The sequence below is a fragment of the Adiantum capillus-veneris genome, chromosome 28 (assembly GCF_014529385.1).
Source record: "Adiantum capillus-veneris isolate H3 chromosome 28, ASM1452938v2, whole genome shotgun sequence".
Classification (NCBI taxonomy): domain Eukaryota; kingdom Viridiplantae; phylum Streptophyta; class Polypodiopsida; order Polypodiales; family Pteridaceae; genus Adiantum; species Adiantum capillus-veneris.
This window is the reverse complement of record NC_140958.1, coordinates 47572449-47577752: the sequence shown is the minus strand read 5'-3', so window position 1 is coordinate 47577752 and position 5304 is coordinate 47572449.

Genomic DNA, 5304 nt, shown 5'->3' with positions numbered 1-5304 from the left:
AGGATAATAGGTTCGAAAAGTGGTGGACCTTGAAAGTAAATCCCCCATGTACAAAATATCGTGGGTTTAAGGTATTTCAATGGAGCGTAGCATCTTGGATACATGGTGCAGCTTGCTTCTCTTCATATTTCAATGGAGCCTATCTTGGACAAATGGTGGAGCATCCTTCTCTCCATGTTTCAATGGACCCTAGCTTGGACAAGTGGTGGACCTTTGCTTCTAGTACGACCAAGCCTGCAGCATGTGCATATTTGATGCCTGTTCAAAATGCAAAGTCAAAGAAGGGGACTCCTTTGGCAGTAGAAGAGGTAGAAGAGCAAAAAATTAAAGATTATCATTATTGGATTCTTGATGGGCAGCATTCAATCTATGCTGCAAAAGTTTTGCTTCACAATGAACAAAACAACAAGAGATATTTGAAAGACTGATTAGTGTGTATAAATTTAGAAAGGCTCGCATTGTTGTGAATGCTCCTCCATTTGTTGCAACTTCTATATCTTCCATTTCAAATGAGGAGGCTCAGGCATTGTATGTCAAGCAACCTTACATACAAATATTGAGACATTTACGGAGTCAATGGATCTTCTTAGGACGACCACCAAAGGCAGCAAGTGGAATTGCAGAGGGACATACATCTCGTGCCGGATGGGATGTAAGTTTTTTTCTTTGTCTTTTTGATAGTGTTTAATTAACAAATCTTGCTCAATAGTTTAATTGTTTCTCTATTTCTTTTTAGGCTTTTCTTGGATTGGCAAGAAAGAGTGCAGCAACAAGTTGGATTGCTAAACAGGCACACATGGTCACATACTCTGATTTAATTTATGATTGCTGGAGAGAAATCATTGAAAGGCTAGAAGAGGAGAATAAGAAACCCCCAACAACTGTATTTAGATACCTTTGTGGCCTTGAGGAATCAGAGGTAAAGACTATTCAAGAAGAGATTCGAGATGAGAATATTTTACTGTCAAAGAGTGTAAAGGATGGTGATGCAACTGACATGTATGATCGAATCAAGCAGTTGAAGCAAGACAAATTGATTCAAGATGCACTTCTTGAAGGCTTCAACAATTTGAATGAGTCTTCACAATGTAAAGACTGGGAGGAGGTGGTCAAAATGTATAACATCAATGATGTTGTTTATAAAACACTTTTAATGCTATGCGAGGAATCGATCAGATCTAGTTTGACGCATGGAACAAAGAAAATGGCTTTTCCAGATGGAGCAATAAAATACATGCAATGGGAAATTCACCTTCAAAAGGAGAAAATTAATCCTAGAGATTTGCCATGGTCAATCTATGTGGTGAGCCTACAAATGGAAGGAAATCTCTACTTGATGTGCCACTTCAATAATAAAGTGCCTATTGGCTTATGTGTTTTAGATATGACAAAAAACGTTGGAGGCAATTTGAAGTGGAGTGAGGAGACATTTAAAAATTCTTTGGATGGGATCTTGGCTATCGCTGGAGGGTCAACAGATCCTGGATTTTGTCTTTCTTGCATTTGTGGATTTCACTAACTTCACAAAATTGCAATGTGCCTTTCACGCCATGGGAGATAATCTGAGCTACCATTGTTGTGGTGCATTACATCACTTTCCATCAGCTCCTTGCAAAGGAGCAATTCAATTCCTAATAGTTATTGCCTTCTTGGGACAAGGCAATGCATTTGAAGACCTGAGAAGAAGATCAAAGGAACATCCCATGCCAATTGATCGTTCTCTTCTTCAAGTAGCAGATAACGATATGTCTGATTTGCAATATTTGAAGGCCAAAAAAAGAGCTTTGGTCAAGCACTACATTCGTATATATTGTTTTGAAGACCGCAAGCTTGTTGATGTTTTTGGTGATGGCTCCTTGGTTGCACAAGAAGGAATACAACAGAAAAAAGAAGTTATATGCTTAGTTGATAGTGTGGAGGAGGCAAAAAACGTGGAGACCATGCTGCTAGACTTTGTTAAGTCTCATGAAGATATAGAAAAATGGGCTGGACTTCAACAATCCACTTCGCAATCAGACGACACTGTGCCTGTTACAGAGGAGTGCTCTCCACAAAGAGAAGAAGAAGAACAACAACGACATCCTCTGTCAATGGAGGACTTTTTGGAAATGGAGACACGTATAATTTGAGTTTCTTGTGCATGTTAGTGTTTCTTGTTACTGATTTGATACTCTTAATGTTAGATTTTTCTTTATATAGTTTTGATTGAGTTTGTATTTTTTATCTCAAGCATTCAAGGTTTGAATGTAAATAGTAAATTACTTGAGTTTTTGAATGGTGGATCTTTAGACTAAAACTATAACATTTAATACTCACAAAGACTTAATTGCTTAAGATCTTGAACTCAATAAGTTTTGGACCTTTTATCAATATCCCCTTGATATGATACATTAGATCCTAGCATGGTTAAATGGTGATGCTTCATAAATTGAACCTAGCTTAGACAGGTGCTGGAGCCTAAATTTAAACTAACCTTGCTAGAAGGGAGCTTATGTTTGGACTTTGAGAACTAGCATAAGTAATCAATTAGAGCATAGATTAGACATGTGGTGGTGGCCTTAGAGACCAAAATCTTAATGAGCTTGGAAAGGTATTTAAGTACTGCAATTTACTTAGTTTTAGTACTCACTAAAGGCATAGCTTGACAAAAGGTGGACCTTACATGGATCCTAATTTCAAGAGGTGTGGTAGAGCTTCAAACCAAGCTCATATAGCTTGGACATGTGGTGGACCTTGCATGGAGACTAGTTTAGACAAGTGTGGTACACCTTGTAACCAACACCCATTTGTTATATTAGCTTGGACAAGTGGTGGACCTTTCTTTTATGTTTCAATGGAGCATATTTTGGACAGGTGGTAGACCTTGTTTCTCTCCATGCTTCAATGGAGAGAAACATTAGCTTGGAGAAGTGGTGGACCTTGCGTTTATGTTTTAAAGGAGCATATTTTGGACAAGTGGTAGACATTGTTTCTCTCCATGGTTCAATGGAACCCACCTTAGACAAGAAGTACCTTGAAACCAAACCCCCCTAATACAACCTACTAAATAAGTTGGAAAATTGGTGGGATATGAAACCATCCATGATAGAGCATAGTATAGGTGAAAATGTAGTGGTCCTTATATTGAGGCGGTCCGGGGCGGGCAACAAGAAGAGCAACCTCTAGACACCCTTCAAGGCTCCCGTGCTGCTCAATGGGGCTGGGGCACAACACAACACAAACCAAAACAACAAACCCACAGCCAAATCCCAACTACACAAGGGGCACCACCTAGTTTAAGAGCGAACTAGGACGCAAAAGAGGAGAATCGTTAGATCAACCCACAAACAAGCAAGGAATTTACACTAACCCTAACACCAATGGAACACTCTCACACACTAAAACACGAGAGAGAGAGAGAGAGAGAGAGAGAGAGAGAGAGAGAGAGAGAGAGAGAGAGAGAGAGAGAGAGAGATGGTGCTCGGGCTGCTTTGAAGTGTATCGTTAATGATCGAGCAAACATATATATATATATATATGTAAGAAAGAGAGAAAAAGGGGGAGAGGGTGCTTGTTGCATTAATACCTTCTTACAAATCTGTCATGACAAATCAAAGTGAGATTAGTATTTGTTCAACATAGCTTGCGTAAATTTCACCACAACGCATCACAAGAAAAAACCACCCCAATCACTGTCTTAAGGCCAGGGGAGTCCTCTCCACCCTGTTGCCCTCTTACAGTATGTGGGATTTATGGCTAGATTGATGACAACACCAGAGACAAGCTATCAAGAACTTAACAAAAAACACGAAGACACTTACGCATCATTGTTGTCCATTACTTCACGTTGGAAGGGAGACAAAGTATCCAAGCTTAGTCCAAATCCACCCTCCTTGATTCAGCAGATGTTGGGCTTACACTGGTAGGAGAAATGATAGATTTCCTACTCTCAATTGAATGAACACTCTCTCTCTTACAAATGGCATAGAGTTCCCTTGCTAATCCCCTATTACAACACATGCACATGCATAAGACAATGAGCTTCCACTCAAGAGCTCCTTCTAGAGAGGTTGAGCTTGGCTTCTCAAACTATAGCATAGTGCTCTTGCTTATGGCTCCCCCTTTTGTGCTAGCTACACCCTCCTTTTATAGCAATTTTGAAGGCTAGGGTTACTCCTCTAACCATGGTTGGGTTAGATTTTCAGCAATTTATCTAATTTCTTTTGCTTGGAATTATCAAGAAGTTGGTGGGGAAAGAGAGAGGAGAGAAATGGAGGTGATAGGACTTTTCATAGTGGGTTAGTGTTAGTAGAGTTAGTATTAATTTACAAATGGAATTGGATATTTACAATGGGAGTATCCATGTAGGATACAAATAAGGAAGAAAAACTCTTAAGAGGTAAGAAAAGGTGGATTTCTTACAAGGTTGATGCTCCAAGTGTCTTTAGTAGGGCCAATTTTGACGCCTGTTGACGGTCCACTAGCTTTGACGGTACATTTTTTCTCCACTCTCGACCTTCCTTGAGAGACAAGGTAATTGAAGCTGAGTAATCAACCACCATGATGCTGTCTTTTAAGAGAAAAGGCTGAATTTTGTGGTTTTTTTGATAGATATGGGTAAATTGGAGGAGGAAAAATGAGACTAGGTGGTCAATTTTGGAATGGAATTGTGTGTGGGAGGTATGAGTTCACCATGGTTTCTCTTATTCTTCAAGGTTGAGGAGAAGGTGAGTAGGATGCAGAGAGGAGTGGTGAGAGAGGTGGGGATGATGAGTGGAGAAGTGTGTGTGAAAGAGGAAAATGATAAAGTGGAAGAGAGAGTGTGGCTGCATAGCATGGGAAAACTGGGGTCCACTAATAAAATCATAGCTCACAGCTCGTACCTCAAAAAAATATGAAAAAATTTGAGACAAAAGTTCAGCCCACGAGCTACAACTTTTGTTTGTATCACCTTTTTAAATTCGGAGAGCAAGTGACCTTTAAAAATTCAGCAAAACCGACCGTTTTTTTCCACTGCACAAGGTCCTTGTGGGGTCCTTCTTTGGATGATTCTTTTGAATACCTCCAAGAGTGAGCCCTCCATAGTGCATGTATGCATGCCACCTACCCTTGACCTTATTTGGTAGGTCTATAATTGAAGATATTGTTGAGATCATGATATAAGTGAATAGTACAACTAAGAAAATCAAATATTGAGGGGTCTAAAAAATATGTACATGTCAAATATAAATAATATAAGTGGAAAAATATAAAGGGGTCAAAAGAAATCTTTCTCATTATGAGGCTACCATAAAAAGATAAATATTTTTGGTGTTCTAATTTTTT